The 17,799-nt window shown below is 36.4% G+C and overlaps 1 protein-coding gene across 4 annotated transcripts in view; it reads left to right on the top strand.

Moving 5' to 3' along the window:
- The window catches only part of ZNRF2 (zinc and ring finger 2), a 101,787-nt gene that overhangs the window by 56,324 nt on the left and 27,664 nt on the right, over positions 1 to 17,799 (top strand). The window contains exon 3 of one of the 4 annotated variants that reach the window (XR_008473330.2): positions 17,618 to 17,694. The exons of the other annotated variants lie outside the window; for them this stretch is intronic. The gene's annotated coding sequence lies outside the window, so the exon portion shown is untranslated. The remainder of the gene's footprint in view (positions 1 to 17,617; positions 17,695 to 17,799) is intronic. 4 annotated transcript variants of the gene reach the window in all.

Here is a 17,799-nt window from a genome sequence, read left to right as displayed (position 1 = left end):
CTTGGGCAGCTGGCTCAGCAGAAGTCCCGATGGGAAGCCCAAGGCTGTCAGGGCAGGGAATATTTTGAATGATGTGGGTGGCATTATCTATTACAGATGGTATTTTGGCAGCATGATAAAAATTTAGAATGCCACAGTGAGCGTTCATCAACATTGATTGCCTTAATGTCAAGAACTGCCTATTTCGTATATTTTTCCCTCTTTCATGTGCTTCATTTTTGAGTTTATGGACCTAATAATTCCTTGTATAGTCTGTGAACCTAATATAAATCTTATGAGTATAGAGACTGTCTTCATTTCCTTGCCCCTTATCTTCTAGAATATTTAGAACAAGCCAAACAATGAACTAAATATTATTAGTAAATTCTTAGTCTTATTTAAAATTTTTATTTTATGTGTACATAATAGTAGATTTATGGGGGTACATGTGATATTTGGATACAGATGTACAATGTGTAATGTTCAAATTAGCATAATTGGGATGTCTATCGCCTCAAGCATTTATAATTTCTTTGTGTTAGGAACATTTCAGTTCTACTCTTCTAGTTATTTTGAAATACACAATAAATTATTGTTAACTATGGTTGTCCTGTTGTGCTTCCAAACACTAGGTCTTATTCTTTCTGTCTGACTATTTTTGTACCCATCTTTTTTTTTTTTTTTTTTTTTGAGACGGAGTTTCGCTCTTGTTACCCAGGCTGGAGTGCAATGGCGCGATCTCGGCTCACCGCATCCTCCGCCTCCTGGGTTCAGGCAATTCTCCTGCCTCAGCTTCCTGAGTAGCTGAGATTACAGGCACGCGCCACCATGCCCAGCTAATTTTTTTTTGTGTTTTTAGTAGAGGCAGGGTTTCACAATGTTGACCAGGATGGTCTCGATCTCTTGACCTCGTGATCCACCCGCCTCGGCCTCCCAAAGTGCTGGGATTACAGGCGTGAGCCACCGCGCCCGGCCTTTTGTACCCATTAATCAAATATCTTTATATTTCCCCTTCCCCAGTACCCTTCCCAGCCTCTGGTAACTATGGTAACTATCATTCTTCTCTCTGTCTCCATGAGATGAGTTTTGTTTTGTTTTTTAAGCTCCCACATAATGAGTGAAAATATATTTGTCTTTCTGTGCCTGGCTTATTTCACTTAATGGCCTCCAGTTCCATCCATGTTGTTGCAAATGACAGAATTTCATTCATTTTCATGGCTGAATAATTTTCCATTGTTTCCACATGTTCTGTATCCATTCATCTGTTGGTAGATACTTAGGTTGATTGCATGTTTTGGTTATTGCGAATAGTACTGCAGTAAACATGGGAGTACAGATATCTCTTTGATATACTGATTTCCTTTCTTTCGGGTATATATCCAGTAACAGGAATGCTGGATCATATGGTAGTTTTCTTTCTAGTTTTTTAAGAAACCTCTGTACTGTTCTCCATGGTGGCTGTACTAATTTACGTTCCCACCAACAGTGTTCCCTTTTTGCCACACCCTTGCCAGCATGTTACTGCCTGTCTTTTTGATAAAAGCCATTTTAAGTGGGGTGAGATGATACCTCATTGTAGTTTTGATATAGCAGTTCTTAGTCTTGATTGTATTGGTCTTTAAACTATACCAGATCATGATATACTTTATACTATATATGGTTCAGTTTTTACATTAGACTTCTATGATTCAAGGCAGTAAGACTTATTTATATTTAAGGAATCTTTGTTTTACTTGTAGTTGGTACTATGTTTATGCATGTGTACTTAGAAGAGGTACAACTTGAAATGAAGTTGTCTTCTGGGAGTTAAATTTCAAACTTGTGAATTGAAACAGAGCTCTTTAGAATCATCAGAAAGAAGACCAACTCTACGGACAGAGCAAGATGTGACTATTATCCTGCTAAAGTAAACGTGTTTGGAGAAAGATTGAGTCAGTTGGAAGGCAATTTGTTCTGCAATAAAAGTGATGAAAAAATATCCCAGTTTCTACACTGTCCATGGGAGAATCTGTTTTGTCAAGCTCACCCAAATATTGCAGGTGATTGTATCAGGCTGTTAGCACCTTGATTCTAGCTGGCACATGCAGTCTGCTAATAATCTGGATTCCTGTCTAACATGTTCGCAGAAAAGAGCATATTTTTTCCCACTGTAGATATAATCTGGTCTTCCAAGGTATGCGTTATAAGTTAGAAGCCTGCCTTCTGCCTTATATACTACCTTTTCTTGGTTTTAAGATTGTCCCCTGAAAACACATTTTAATCTTTTGGAATTTAGGATGCTTTCTGAAATTGGCATATTGGCATTTTTTTAAAACTGAAATTTAAAAAGAAAAAAGAAAACTTGCCAGCTGCTAAGCAGAATTTTAAATAAGAAAGTCTAAGTTATCGCTGCCTGAACATGTGTGAACTTTGCCTTCTGTGGCCAGTTTCTGTTCTCTGATTTGACATCTCTGCTCATTTACGTACAGTAGTGGTTTCTGTGGTTGAGTTTTAACTTAAATGTGGATCCCTAATTGTAGCCTTAAGTAACTTGGTAAACCTTACATTATGAGGCAGAACTGAAGAGTTATTTTTATACTACAGATTGACTGTTGTCCATGAAGTGATGTTAAAGGAAATAGAAAATGTCAAATCCCTTTCACTGCCTTACAGAAAAATCTCAAAGTAGGTGCTATCCCAGAAGAGCCTGGCAGAAACAAATCCAGAACTGTTCCTAAACCCATATGGGATTCCTCTACTAACATACAGTCTGTGTTGAAGGTGAACTTGTGATGAAAAATGACAAATGAGTGAGAGTCAGCAGATGTGAGAATTATCACCCCCAAGAACTTTAAAAATGACTACAAACAGCTTTATTTTCACATTGTTAAAATTATAAACAGATGAATAGGAAATATGGGAAAAATAAGACACTGTAAAGAACAGGAAGTTTTGAAAAAGATACAGAGTTAACTAGATATTAATCATTAAAATTGGAATCTTGCTGAATAGATAGGTTAAGCAGCAGATTCGACAGAACTGCAAGGAGAGTTAGTCAAGTATAAGGTAGGTCTGAGGAGATTACACAGAGGGTAATAGAGAGGGAAGCATGGAACATATGAGAGAGAGCCTGGGATGAGAGCATACACCATACATATAAAAATTGCAGAAAAAGAGCTGGAATTGTGGAGGGGCAGTATTTGAAGGGAAATGGCAGAGAACCCTACAGAATTGCTGAAAGCTAGAAATTCTTGGATTGAAGGAGCACAGTGGTCCTAACTGGCATAAATAAAAATGAATCCATACCTGGAGACACCGTAAACCACAGATAGGAAACAAAAAGAGAAAAATGTTATTGTAACCTGAAAAATAATATTTTACTTTGTTCCATTTGTGTTAACATTTCTAAAATGCTTCTTGTTTTATGGAGTAATTTGAAATTTGTCAGATGTTTACTTTATAAAGATAATGGATCAGAAATGGCAAGATAAGAAACTTTACATTAGTTACCGTTTCATCCAGTTACCAAAATTGTAAGCCCATTTTATATGGCACTAATTTTAATTTTACTTCCCTTCTGTAAATACACATAGCTGCCCCAAAAGTAGCACCAGTTTGTGTTTAAATTGTTACGAAGTGTAGCAGTACTTTGTACGAACTTTGAATTGAGCTTGCTGAGTCCAGATTCTACTTCTGTTACTTAATAGGAATGTAATCTGAGTCTTGGTTTTCTCTCTTATAAGAAAATGAGACTAGAAATAGTACCCGTCTTCATAGCTTTTCACACATAGTTTTTCACAGGTAATGAGTGCTGTTGCTATTACAAAGAAATATTACCCTTGACTTTGAGAGGTAAACATACAGTAGATGCCCTGTTACCTTTTTAAAAAAAATTTAGGTGGAGGAGGTGAGGTACCTGTGCAGGTTTATTACATTGATCTATTGTGTAATGCTGGGATTTGGGCTTCTAGTAAACCCGTTCCCCAAGTAGTGAACATAGTACTCAATAGGTAGTTTTTCAACTCTTGTCTCCTTCCCTCTTTTCCCACTTCTGGAGTTCCCTGCATCTGTTGTTTCCATCTTTATGTCTGTGTGTACCCATTGTTTAGCTCCCACTTGAGAACATACCTGTATTTGATTTTCTGTTTCTGCGTTAATTTACTTAGGATAATGGCTTCTAGCTGCATCCATATTGCTGCAAATGACATTATTTCCTTTTTCTTTATGGCTGCGTAGTGTATGTGCACCACTTTTTCTTTATCCAGTCCACCATTGAGGGCACCTAGGTTGATTTCATGACTATGCTGTTGTGAATAGTGCTGCCAATAAACATAGGAGTGCAGGTGTCTTTTTGGTTGAATGATTTCTTTTCCTTTGGGAAGATACCCAGTAGTAGGATTGTGGGTCGAATGGTAGTACTGGTTTTAGTTCTTTGAGAAATCTCCATACTGCTTTCCACAGGGGCTGAACTAATTTATATTCCCTCCAGTAGTGTGTAAGTGTTGCCTTTGCTCCATATCCTCACCAAACTTTGTTATGTTTTGACTTTTTTTTGTTTTGAGATGGAGTCTCACTCTGTTGCTCAGGCTGAAGTACAGTGGCTTAATCTTGTCTCACTGCAACCTCCGCCTCCTGGGTTCAAGCAGTTCTCCTGCCTCACCCTTAAGAGTAGCTGGGATTATGGGTGCTTGTCACCACACCTGGCTAATTTTTGTATTTTTATATTCTTAGTAGAGATAGGGTTTCACCATGTTGGCCAGGCTGGTCTTGAACTCCTGACCTTAGGTGATTTGCCCATGATGGCCTTGCAAAGTGCTGGGATTGCAGGTATGAGCCACTGCACCTGGCCACATTTTGACCCCCCCACCCCCGAGACAGAGTTTCACTCTTATTGCCCAGGCTGGAGTGCAGTGGCGCAATCTCAGCTCACTCCAACCTCTCTGCTTCCTGAGTTCAAGCAGTTCTCTTGCCTCAGCCTCCCCAGTAGCTGGGATTACAGGCACCCACCGCCACACCTGCCTAATTTTGTATTTTTAGTAGGGATGGGGTTTCACCATGTTTCACCAGGCTGGTCTTGAATTCCTGCCCTGGTGATCTGCTTGCCTCGGCCTCCCAAAGTGTTGGGATTACAGGCATGAGCCACCGTACCCGGCCCACATTTTGACTTTTTGACAGTAGTTATTCTGACTCGAGTGAGATGGTATCTCATTGTGGTTTTGATTTACATTTCTTTGATGATTAGTGGTGATAAGCATTTCTTCATACGTGTATTGGCTGCTTATGTGTCTTCTTTTGAGAAGTGTCTTTTCATGTCCTTTGCCCACTTTTTAATGCAGTTATTTGTTTTTGCTTGTTTCAAGTTCCTTATGATTCAGGATATTAGGCCTTTGTTGATACATAGCTTGCAAATATTTTCTCCTATTCTGTAGGTTGTCTTTTTTCTCTGTTGGAATTTCTTTTACTGTGAAGAAGCTCTTTAATTAAGTCCCAAATGTCAGTTTTATTATTGTTGCATTTGCCTTTTAGGTCTTATTTTTTTGTCTAGGCCAATGTCCAAAAACTAGTTTTTCCTGGTTTTTCTTCTGGAATTTTTATAGTTTGAAGTCTGACATTTAAATCTTTAATTCATCTTGATATATGGTAAAAAGTAAGGGTTCAGTTTCATTCTTCTGCATATGGCTAGGCAGTTTCTCCAGCACCCTTCATTGAACAGGGTGTCCGTTTTCCCTTGTTTATTTTTGTTGACTTTGTGGAAAATCAGTTGGTTTGAGGTATGTGGCTTTATTTCAGGGATCTCTCCTCTGTTCCGTTGGTCTTTGTGTCTGTTTTTGTACCAGTACGGTGGTGTTTTGGTTACTATAGCCAGTAGTGTAGTTCGAAGTCAGGTAATGTGATGCTTTGTTCTTTTTGCTTAGGTTTGCTCTGGCTATTCAGTCTCTTCTTTGGTTCTGTATGAATTTGAGAATGTATTTTTCAGATTCTGTGAAAAATGACTTTAGTAGTTTGATAGAATTGCATTAAATCTATAGATTGCTTTGGGGGGGGGTGGGAAACTCTATTATCTAACATGCTAACAAATCGAAATTTTTTTTTTGATATTTTATTTAAAAATCTCATAGTTGTTTAATTCCAAGTTAGAAGTCTACAAGTCTTGCATGACAGTATGAGTCCTATAATGTAAGTGTGTAGGGAGTGGGAGGATAATTAGAAAACTACTGCTGTCATATGTGACAACTTAAAGCTACAGTTTAATGGAAAATATATAATATTTCTACTTTTTATAAGCCTACCCAACCGACATACAAAGTTTAGATTTGATGACAAATTGCTTACTAGGATTCTAGCAGAAATTAATCTTTGTAGAAGCGCAGAACCTTTTATAGTCTGTATAGAAATAGAAATATTTTAATACACACGAATAAATGTATTTATGTTGAGGTACTTTTTTTTTCTTTATGGCTTATGTTAAAAGAAGATGCATAGAAGATAAATTAAAATAAAAATACTTAGTTTGAAGAAAAGAAAGGAAGTTCTGATGGATCTAGGAGACCTGAAGTAGGATTGAGGTTCCATTTCTGGTTTCATTAGTAACATCTGAGAAGGAATGTGACGTCTGTTTTCTTTGTTTACTGGTTTTTAATTTACCTCATCATTTCACAAATCTTTATATTAACCCTGCCTTGTGTGAGGGGTCTCATTTTCCTTCTCTCACTTTCATAAGGTTGATTTTTGTATCATTCCAACATTCCAAGAAAACTTTCTTGAGTTTAAAAAGAAAGAAGAGAGAAAACAGTACAAGAAGCCAAGTGAAACAGCATAGCTGTCCTCAAACTTTAAAAGCTTTTGTTCTCCTGGTCACAGTTCTTATTTTCATTAAGATGTGGTATTAGTGAAATCTCATTTTAAAGGAATAAAATACATTTCCAAATTTATCTCATTTTTGTGTTTCCTCTATTAAGGAGCATTAGCTATGACTCAGCCCACATCTGTCAGCAGTTTTACCCTTTTACAGAATTATTATTATTATTATTATTATTTTTGAGATGGAGTCTTGCTCTGTCATCAGACGCCAGGCTGGAGTGCAGTGATGTGATCTTGGCTCACTGCAACCTCTGCCTCCCAGGTTCAAGCAGTTCTCCTGCCTCAGTCTCCCAAGTAGCTGGGACTACAGGTGTGCGCCACCACGCCCAGCTAATTTTTTGTATTTTTTAGTAGAGATGGAGTTTCACCATGTTGGCTGGGATGGTTTTGATCTCTTGCCCTCATGAGCTGCCCGCCTCAGCCTCCGAAAGTGGTGGGATTACAGGTGAGAGCCACCGCGCCTGTCCCAGAATCATTATATTCATATGTATAGTTATATATACGTATACATATAGTAAAAAATAAATTAGTTTTTAAATTCGTTCTTCATTCTTGAAAGGATGAAGATTTGAGAGAAAGGAAGGCCACGTTTAGAGAGAACTGGGCAGGTATAGTTGGGGGCAAGAAAGAATGCTAAAAGAAAATTGAAGGCAAAAAGATAAATTATAGCTGTATGATGAAGTTCTTTTGTAAACTGTTTGGAACTTGGAATATCGTATATTAGTATGCAAAAGCATTTATAAGGAAAATAGTTTATTTAAAGACTAGTTTGGAGATTGGTTCATTACTTTACATGTTCAGGGTGTAGGTGATGTGTTGGAAGGGCAAAGAGGCGTGTCAGAGGCTTTATAAAGAAACAGTGAGCTGCGTTTAGTGAGTGCTGGAAACAACTTGAGGGTTAGCAGTGTAGTGACTCAATTCAGGGGTAAAGAGATTATAAGAGTGCTTAGCTGCTGTAAACCGTATGCTACAGATGTTGATGTTGGCAAATGTGAAAATTATAAAATGTGATTGTTATGATTTTTCTAAAGGAGGGAGTAAAGATACTACAAAAATGCTTGAATATTTTGTTGAGTTCAGGAAACATTTTAGAGGAGATTGGTAAAGAAATGGCTTGTGAGTATTTTTCCAATGACTACATATTACTTGTATAAAACTTTTAAAAGTGCTCCCCTCCCCGCTTTATGTCAACATTGCCCTGATTATACATAGCACTGCCTTGGATTTGCCTCAGAGGTGGCTGTAAGATGTATCTTCTCAGCCACTGAGTAGTTTGGTTTCTGGGTGGGCAGTGTTAACACAGTGGCTTTGTTTTGGGAGGAACTGTATTTAATTCTTAATATTTTAAGTGTTTTTAAAGTAACAAAAATAATAAGGGAAAATAATGAAAGTTTTAATAATGAAAGTATTTTAGGCTAATTTCTCATTTAATTTTTAACTTTTTCATTCAGAGATTAAGTAGAAAAGATGCATTATAATTGCAAATAAAATTTAGGGGAGATTGTATAATGGGATGTCATTTTGATCTTGATATTAGAGAAAGCTGTCCATACTTGTCTATATATTTTTAATGTTTTGATGTTTTCTGTGTGGCCAAGTACATCATTGAGTTCTGGAAATTGTCAATGTAAGAGAAGCATATATATTTTCTTTTGTGGAGTGTAAAATCTGCATTTCTCTGACCCATATGTGTAGATATGTATATGTATGTATGTATGTATTAGAAAATATGTGTGGATGTGTGTGTACTTCCCATAATTGAATTTGGTTGTATTATTGAAATATTTTGTATCCTTACTTCTGTTTGGTCTAAAGAAGTTTATTAAAATATCTCTACGGTGACTGTGGTTTTATCAACTTTTTCTCATTTTTAAAGTCTCTTGGTTGTTTTGGTATTATTTGCCTTGCAGCGATGTTTTCTGGCCTTATATATTTCATAACTGTGTTGTTTGCACAAATATTTATGACTCATGTTCTTGTTGGATTGAATTTTTTTATGTTACAAAGTAGTCATCTCTATCCCATGTAAAGCTTTTAGCCTTAGATTCTGCTTTATTTTTTTAATTTTTTTTTACTTATACTTGTTAGAAACTGTAAATGGTCTGAGATTATAGCCTACTTGGAATCCAGTAAGTTAGCCTGGCTACAGTTTTATGGATTCCCACAGAGTATATGAGTCCTTAATCAAAATCAAGGAACTTTATTACTCATAGCAATAACAATAGCTAGAATATCAGCATTTTCTTGTGTCAGTTCCTTAAGCCCAAGAGGGCCAGGTAACATCTGCACACTCAGTGAGTTGCATTGCGGAATAGGGAACTCCTCAGCTTTGGGAAACTAAATCTTTTATCATGGGAAGTAGTCATGTCTGTCCTTTTCTCTGGAGGTGACATTGTCTTTATCTTCCAGGGCTATTCGCTCTTACAAACATGTTTGAAAATATGGTCCAAAACATGCAGAAACATGAGACACCCATGGAGAACTGTCTCCCCCAAATTTTTTATTTGCGTTTGGTTGCTATCTTTGCTTCTTTATTTAAATTAAGAAAATTTAATTATTTTCTTTGCTTTGTTATAAATAAATTTATTTAAATTAGTAAAATTTCTCTTTATTTTAAATTAATTTTAATTTTACTTTTGAATAGGTAATATGTTTTCCTCTCTCACCTGAATCACCTTAAAAGAGGTAGCCAGTACTACCAGTTTCTTGTGATCCTTCCAGATACATATATTCTTTCCACACTATGCTTTACACAGTGATATCCTGCTGTACACAATTCTGAGCCTTCATAATTTATGATAGCAATTATTCCAGGTGACCTTCATCATTCTTTACAATTGCCTTATATTTCATAGATGGATAAACTGCAATATATTAACCAGTCGTGTACATAGATGGATATTTAAACTGTTCCCAGTATTTTGTATGTGTATGAGTATGTCTGTGGGTTGGAAGCCTTGCTTATTCAAGGATATGTACATTCCTGTTTTTGATAATTATTTGCCAGATTCCTGCTCAAAGATGCTGTGCCCATTTTTTTTTTTTTAATGTACTTTAAGTTCTGGAATACATGTGCAGAACATGCAGGTTTGTTACATAGGTATGCACATGTATAGTGGTTTGCTGCACCCATCACCCACATTAGGTATTTCATGCTATCCCTCCCCTAGCCCACTCCCTGCTCCACTGACAGGCTCTGGTGTGTGATGTTCCCTTGCCTGTGTCCATGTGTTCTCATTGTTCAACTCCCACTTATGAGTGAGAACATGGAGTATTTGGTTTTCTGTTCCTGTGCTAGTTTGCTGAGAATGATGGTTTCCAGCTTCATCCATGTTCCTGAAAAAGACATAAACTCATCCTTTTTTCTTGCTGCATAGTATTCCACGGCATATATGTGCCACATTTTCTTTATCCAGTCTATTATTAAAGGGCATTTGGGTTGGTTCCAAGTCTTTGCTATTGTGAATAGTGCTGCAGTAAACATACATGTGCATGTGTCTTTATAGTAGAATGATTTCTAATCCTTTGGGTATATACCCAGTAATGAGTTTACTGGGTAAAGTGGTATTTCTGGTTCTAGATCCTTGAGGAATCGCCACACTGCCTTCCACAGTAGTTGAATAAATTTACGCTCCCACCAACCGTGTAAAAGTGTTCGTATTTCTCCACATCCTCTCCAGCATCTATTGTTTCCTGGCTTTTTAATGATCGCCATCCTAACTGGTGTGAGATGCTGTCTTATTGGGATTTTAATTTGCATTTCTGTAATGACCAGTGATAATGAGCTTTTTTTCATGTGTTTGTTGGCCACATAAGTGTTGCCTTTTGAAAAGTGTCTGTTATGTCCTTTGCCCACTTTTTGATGGGGTTGCTTGTTTTTTTCTTGTAAATTTGTTTAAGCTCCTTGTGGATTCTGGATTAGTCCTTTGTCAGATGGATAGATTGCAAAAATTTTCTCCCATTCTGTAGGTTGCCTGTTCACTCTGATGATAGTTTCTTTTGCTATGCAGAAGCTCTTTAGTTTAATTAGGTTCCTTTGTCAATTTTGGCTTTTGTTGCCATTACTTTTGGTGTTTTGGTCATGAAGTCTTTGCCCATAACTCTGTACTGAATGGTATTGCCTAGATTTTCTTCTAGAGTTTCAATGGTTTTAGGTATTACATTTAAGTCTTTAATTCATCTTGAGTTAATTTCTATAAAAGGTGTAAGGAAAGGGTCCAGTTTCAGTTTTCTGCATATGGCTAGCCAGTTTTCCCAACACCATTTATTAAATGGGGAATCCTTTCCTTATTCTTGTTTTTGTCAGGTTTGTGAAAGATCAGATGGTTGTAGATGTGTAGTGTTATTTCCGAGGCCTCTATTCTGTTTCATTGGTCTTATATATCTGTTTTGGTACCAGTATCATGCTGTTTTGGTTACTATAGCCTTGTAGTATTGTTTGAAGTCAGGTAGCGTGATGCCTCCAGCTTCGTTGTTTTTGCTCAGGATTGTCTTGGCTATATGGGCTCTTTTTTTGCTTACATATGAAATTTGAAGTAGTTTCTTGTAATTCTGTGAAGAAAGTCATTGGTAGCTTGATGGGGATAGCACTGGATCTATGAATTCCTTTGGGCAGTCTGGCCATTTATGTGATACTGATTTTTCCTATTTGTGAGTGTGGAATATTTTTTCATGTGAATTGTTTGTTTCCTTTCTTATTTCCTTGAACACTGGTATGTAGTTTTCCTTGAAGAGGTCCTTCACATCCCTTGTAAGTTGTACTCGTAGGTATTTTATTCTCTTTGTATCAGTTGTGACTAGGAGTTCACTCATGATTTGGCTGTTTGCCTATTATTGGTGTATACAAATGCTTGTGATTTTTGCACATTGATTTTGTATCCTGAGATTGCTGAAGTTGCCGAAGCTTAAGGAGATTTGGACCTGAGATGATGGGGTTTTCTAAATATACGATCATGTCATCTGCGAGCAGATACCATTTGACTCCCTCTCTCCCTCGTTGAATACCCTTTATTTCTTTCTTTTTCCTAATTGCCCTGGCCAGAACTTCCAATAATACTATGTTGAATAGGAGTGGTGAGAGAGGGCATCATTATCTTGTGCTGGTTTTCAAAGGGAATGCTTCCAGCTTTTGCCCATTCAGTATGATATTAGCTGTGGGTTTGTCATAAATAGCTCTTATTATTTTGAGATATGTTACATCAATACCTAGTTTATTGAGAGTTTTTAGCATGAAGGGTTTAATTTTATCGAAGGCTTTTTCTGCATTTATTGAGATAATCGTGGTTTTTGTCATTGGTTCTGCTTAAGTGATGGATTACATTTATTGATTTGCCTATGTTGAACCAGCTTTGCATCCCAGGAATGAAGCCAACTTAATTGTGGTAGATAAGCTTTCTAATGTGCTTCTGTATTCAGTTTGCCAATATTTCATTGAGGATTTTCACATCGATGCTCATCAGGGATTTTGTCCTAAAATTTTCTTTTTTTGTTGTGTTTCTGCCAGGTTTTGGTATCAGGATGATGCTGGCCTCATACAATGAGTTAGGGAGGAGTGCCTCTTTTTCTGTTTGGAATAGTTTTAGAAGAAATGGTACCAGCGCCTCTTTGTATCTGGTAGAATTTGGCTGTGAATCCGTCTGGTTCTGGGCTTTCTTTGGTTGGTAGGCTATCATTGCTTCAGTTTCAGACTTGTTATTGGTCTATTCAGGGATTCGACTTCTTCCTGGTTTAGTCTTGGGAGGGTGTATGTGTCCAGGAATTTATTCATTTCTTCTAGATTTTCTAGTCTCTTTATGTAGAGATTTATAGTATTCTCTGATGGTAGGTTGTATTTCTGTGGGATCAGTGGTAATATCCTTTTTATCATTTTTTATTGTGTCTATTTGATTGTTCTCTCTTTTCTTTATTAGTCTGGCTAGCGGTCTATCTATTTTGTTTATCTTTTCAGAAAGCCAGCTCCTGTATTCATAGATTTTTTTTTTAAGGGGTTTTCGTGTCTCTGTCTCCTTTAGTTCTGCTCCGATCTTAATTATTTCTTGTCTTCTGCTAGCTTTTGAATTTGTTTGCTCTTGCTTCTTTAGTTCTTTTAATTTTGATGTTAGGGTGTCGAATTTAGATCTTTCCTGCTTCCTCCTGTGTGCATTTAATGTTATAAATTTCCCTCTAAACACTGCTTTAGCTATGTCCCAGAGATTTTGGTATGTTGTATCTTTGTTCTCATTGGTCTCAAAGAACTTATTCCTTTCTGCCTTAATTTAGTTATTCACCCAGTAGTCATTCAGGAGCAGCTTGTTTCATTTCCATGTAGTTGTGTGGTTTTGAGTGAGTTTCTTAATCCTGAGTTCTAATTTGATTGCCCTGTTGTCTGAAAGACTGTTATTATTTCCATTCTTTTGCTTTTGCTGAGGAATGTTTCACTTCCAATTATGTGGTCAGTTTTAGAATAAGTGTGATGTGGTGCTGAGAACAATATATATATTCTGTTGATTTTGGGTGGAGAGTTCTGTAGATGTCCGTTAGGTCCGCTTAGTCCAGAGCTGAGTTCAAGTCTTGGATATCCTTGTTAATTTTCTGTCTTGTTGATCTGTCTAATATTGACAGTGGGGTGTTAAAAGTCTCCCACTATTATCATATGGGAGTCTAAGTCTCTTTGTAGGTATCTAAGAACTTGCTTTATGAATCTGGGTGCTCCTGTATAGGGTGCATGTATATTTGGGATAGTTAGCTCTTGTTGGATTGATCCCATTACCATTATGTAATGCCCTTGTTTGTGTGTTTGTTTTTTTTTTAATCTTTGTTGGTTTGAAGTCTGTTTTATCAGAGACTAGCATTGCAACCCCTGCTTATTTTGGCTTTCCATTTGCTTGGTAGATATTCCTCTATGGCTTTATTTTGAGCCTATGTGCATCTTTGCACATAAGATGGGTCTCCTGAATATAGCACACTGATGGGTATTGACTCTTTATCCAATTTGCCACCCTGTGTCTTTTAAATGGGGCATTTAGCCCGTTTACATTTAAAGTTAATATTGGTAAGTGTGAATTTAATTCTATCATTGTGATGCAAGCTGGTTATTTCCCTCCCTTCCTTCCCTCCCTCCCTTTCTCCCTTCCTTCCTTCCTTCCTCTCGCTCTCCCTTGCTCTCTCCCTCCCTCCCTTATTTTATTCTGCCTCTATAGTAGGTGTGTATTTAATTTTTTTGCTGTGATTCCCCTCACCCATTACTGCATGTACTTACATAGTTAATGCACTTTCTCAGTTATATAGTGTTACAAGTTATAGAATCTCTCATTACGCATGTCAGTCATACTGTCACCTTTTTTCTCAAACAGAAAAAGGTAGAATAAAAGTTGTTTCTCTTTTGTGAGCCTGTCAGTAGCTTGTCATAGGAAGACTTTTTGTTTGAATATGGAAGTTGTTCCTGGGAGCAGGAAGAGTTTTCATTTTCAGTTCAGCTCTGTGGCTTTTTTCCAGTGCTTTCACTGTCAGTAAGAGCAACCTTCTCCCCTGTTTTTAAATTCACTCAGGTACTGCTGACTGCTTGGGCAATTTAAAGATTAGTAGACATTGCCTAAGTCCAGTGAAAATAAATAAAGCTTTTTTCAAAGCAATGTTTTTCACCCTTTCCTTAGAACAATTAAAAAGAAAAAAAATATTGATGGTGGCACATGCCTATAGTCTCAGCTACTCAGGATACTGAGGCAAGAGAATTGCTTAAGTCCAGGAGGCAGAGGCTGCAGTGAGCCTAGATTGCATCACTGCATTCCTGCCCGGGTGTCAGAGCGAGTCTCTGTCTCCAAAAAAAAAAAAGAAAATCATTTCACACTTGCTGTTTCTTTATTTTCACATGATTACATTACCTGGGGTTTCAAATGAGTCTAGTTTTATATTCTCCAGAATCTAGCAGTTAGTCAGTTATTTTAGTAGTTGAGGAGCAAGATAAAGGGATTAAGAAAGAATTCTCAGTTGTTCGTGTTGCACAAGTTCTAATTTAGTCAGAGCTGCTGGTTCTTAGATGCTTGATTTTTCTAAATATGTTAGCATTTTGTGCTTTGCCTTATTATCTCAGGAATGGATATTTAAAACATTTTTCCTGTTCATACATACTTTGAATACCTGACTATGTATAATAAACAGACAGACATTTATTGGTAATCTTGGCATATTTACATATTCAGTGATTTTTGGTTGAGTGGCTGATAGGAATTTCCAGGATAAAAAAGTCAATACACTTAAAAATTAAAAAAAAAAAAGACCTGACCTCAGCTGAGTCACCAAAACCACAAGTAGTCAAAGTGCTCAAGTCAGTGGCAACAACAACCCTTTGCTTTGGGGCATTTTTCTGTTCATTGGCTCTTCACTTGTTGCTTAAGGTGTAACACTAAGGTGTTTTCCTTAGTCTTCTGAGATCTGTTGCTTCATTAGTTGTTCAAGAAATATTTATTGAGCACTTACTATGTGCAAAACACTATGCCCCATTCTGGGATAAGCAAAATCTACAAGGTCCCTACCCTCATGGAATTTACCCTGTTTAATACAAAGGTGGCTAAATATTGGCCACATCTGACTCACAGTTGTGTTTTATTTGGCTTACACAGTATCAGATATGTTTTTTGAGTATTTGGAAATGAAAATATTCACCGGAATACCTAAATTTCCACCTACTTTAAATCTACATCTGGCCACCCTAGGCCTTTATTTTCCCGTGGCATTCTCCTCTTAACAGCAGCTGCCCCTTTTAGATAGGACTGCATGTACCAGTTTGCCCCTCTATTCTCTAAAAATAAACCAAGACCAAATTCAGTGGGCATTTATTGTCACAATTCTACTGTTCTTTTTTCTTATAAAATAGTTAAAATGAGCTACATCTTTAGGCATCTGAGTTTGTGACCTGTGCATACTGATTATAGTCAGCCTGCTAAACATCTCACAGCCTCTAGAAGAAGCAGAAGAGAAAAAGCCTTATATACTCCACTTAGAACAAAAGCATAGGAGATACACACATTGTAATACTACTCCTCAAATTCATTCTGACAGAATATTCAATCCTGATTTATAAATCTAATGATAGTTCTCATGTAACGTTTGATATGTACTGTTGCATGTTGTAATAGCTGTTTGAATTGGTATTTCCCAGCTTACTTGAATATTGCAGTAGTAAAATTTTTTATACATTCAGCTAACATTTAGTGCCTTTTACGTATTTTCACACTTATTAGATTTATTTTTAATCATCAGTATTAAAGACTGTGTGAGATTAGGTGTTATGACTTGCAATTTATTTTATGAAAATGAGGCTCAAAGAGGTTTGTGACTTGTCCAAAACTCAAGCCTCTTCTTTTTCCATGAGACTGCCTTCATTTGCATTATCTCCTTAGATCTTCACAAGGATCCTAAGACAGGTCCAGCAGGTTTCATCGTTATTACCACTTCAGATTGCAGAAAACAAGCTCAGAGTCCCTTCTTGCCAATAATTATGTTGCTACTACTCAGAACACCTGCTCTATTCCAGGTATATTGCTAGGCATTTAAGAGGTATTACTTATTTCTACCACTCCCCTGTGAGGTAGGCACTATTAATTATCCCGTTATATTCCCAAATAAATTGGAAGAGTTAGAGTTTGAAACTGAACTGTAAATTCCTTTTAAAACTTGCTACATATTACCCACATTGCTAGACTCTTATTGCCATTATGAGCCTTCATACATTAAGATTTAATACATTTGTCTAATATTAAAAGTACATAGTAATAAGCTTGAAAATCAGATAAAGATATTAGCTTTGTTTTTTCGGGACTGGTGCTTTTCTCTCCATAGTGATTGAAGAGAAATGAACCTGAAATTTTACTTCAAAGTATAGTTTATTCTATTTTGGTTTGTATTCAATAGTTCCATTTTTTTTTTCTTGTTCATGTGGACAACTCATTTAGGAAAATATTCGTTTAGATTTTAGCAAATCAGTATAATGGCTTTTAAGTTTTAGTTTCTTGTTTTGTGATAAAGAGAGGGCATAGGAAAATGATCTCAGTTTGATTTGATGGTTGGGAAATAACTGGTAATCTAATAATTTCTTGGACAACTCGTGTGACGACTTTTAGCTTGTTAGGTACTTAATTTTATAAAATGCTTACTCCTGAGTTAGCTTTTTAAGGTAAGTTAGGAGCAAAAAGGGCCAAGAAAGCTATGTCTGAGTGTGGAGGTTTAGTATTCCTTTTGTATATTGTAGTTTTTAGAGTTTCTGGTTTGTGTTCCATTTTATTTTAGTTACATTTCCTTGGCAAATTTACCAAAGTTTGATTTCCAGAATATTCCCAAGAGTATAAACTATTTTTTAAGAAGTCATCAAAAGAGTCACAAATTCTGTTTCCTCCTGAAGAATTAGTATTAATATTACATTAAGTTTATAACAGCGCAGATGAAGGGTAGCTACATGTTTAACAATCAATTCTTAGTTACATTTAACCTAGAGAAGCATTGAAAAAGTAATTTTCAGTGGCATCTAGGCAAAGAAGCCCAGATTAATAAATGTTATTCCCATATTTTATTGATATATGTATCTTACAGTGAAAATGGCAGCTTCCCTTTGTTAAATATCATTTCTAAGCCTATTTATATTTGAGTACAGTAATAGCTTATGGATCTGTAATTGAAAGAATTAGTTAGTGTTACATCCTTTTATACCTGTAAGATAACTTAACATCTGAAAGTATTATTAAAACGTGAGAGCCCCAACTTTTTGTTCTTTGAGTAATTGCTTTTTACTAATGTTGTAAATTTTTTTAATTCTTGATTTTTCTAGGGATTATTTCACATTTCAGCTGCTTTTGTTTTCTACTGCTATCATTGAGGGTTCAAGAACAAAAAATAAATCTTCAGGTAAAATGCCTGATCCATAATAGTGCTTGGCATTGTATTTTGCTGAAAAGATCATATACCTGTTTGGATGCTTGATCTCAAAAAAAACTTGTGATGATTATGAAA

The sequence above is a fragment of the Callithrix jacchus genome, chromosome 11 (genome assembly GCF_049354715.1).
Source record: "Callithrix jacchus isolate 240 chromosome 11, calJac240_pri, whole genome shotgun sequence".
Lineage (NCBI taxonomy): Eukaryota > Metazoa > Chordata > Mammalia > Primates > Cebidae > Callithrix > Callithrix jacchus.
This window is presented reverse-complemented; position numbering and strand designations above follow the sequence as displayed.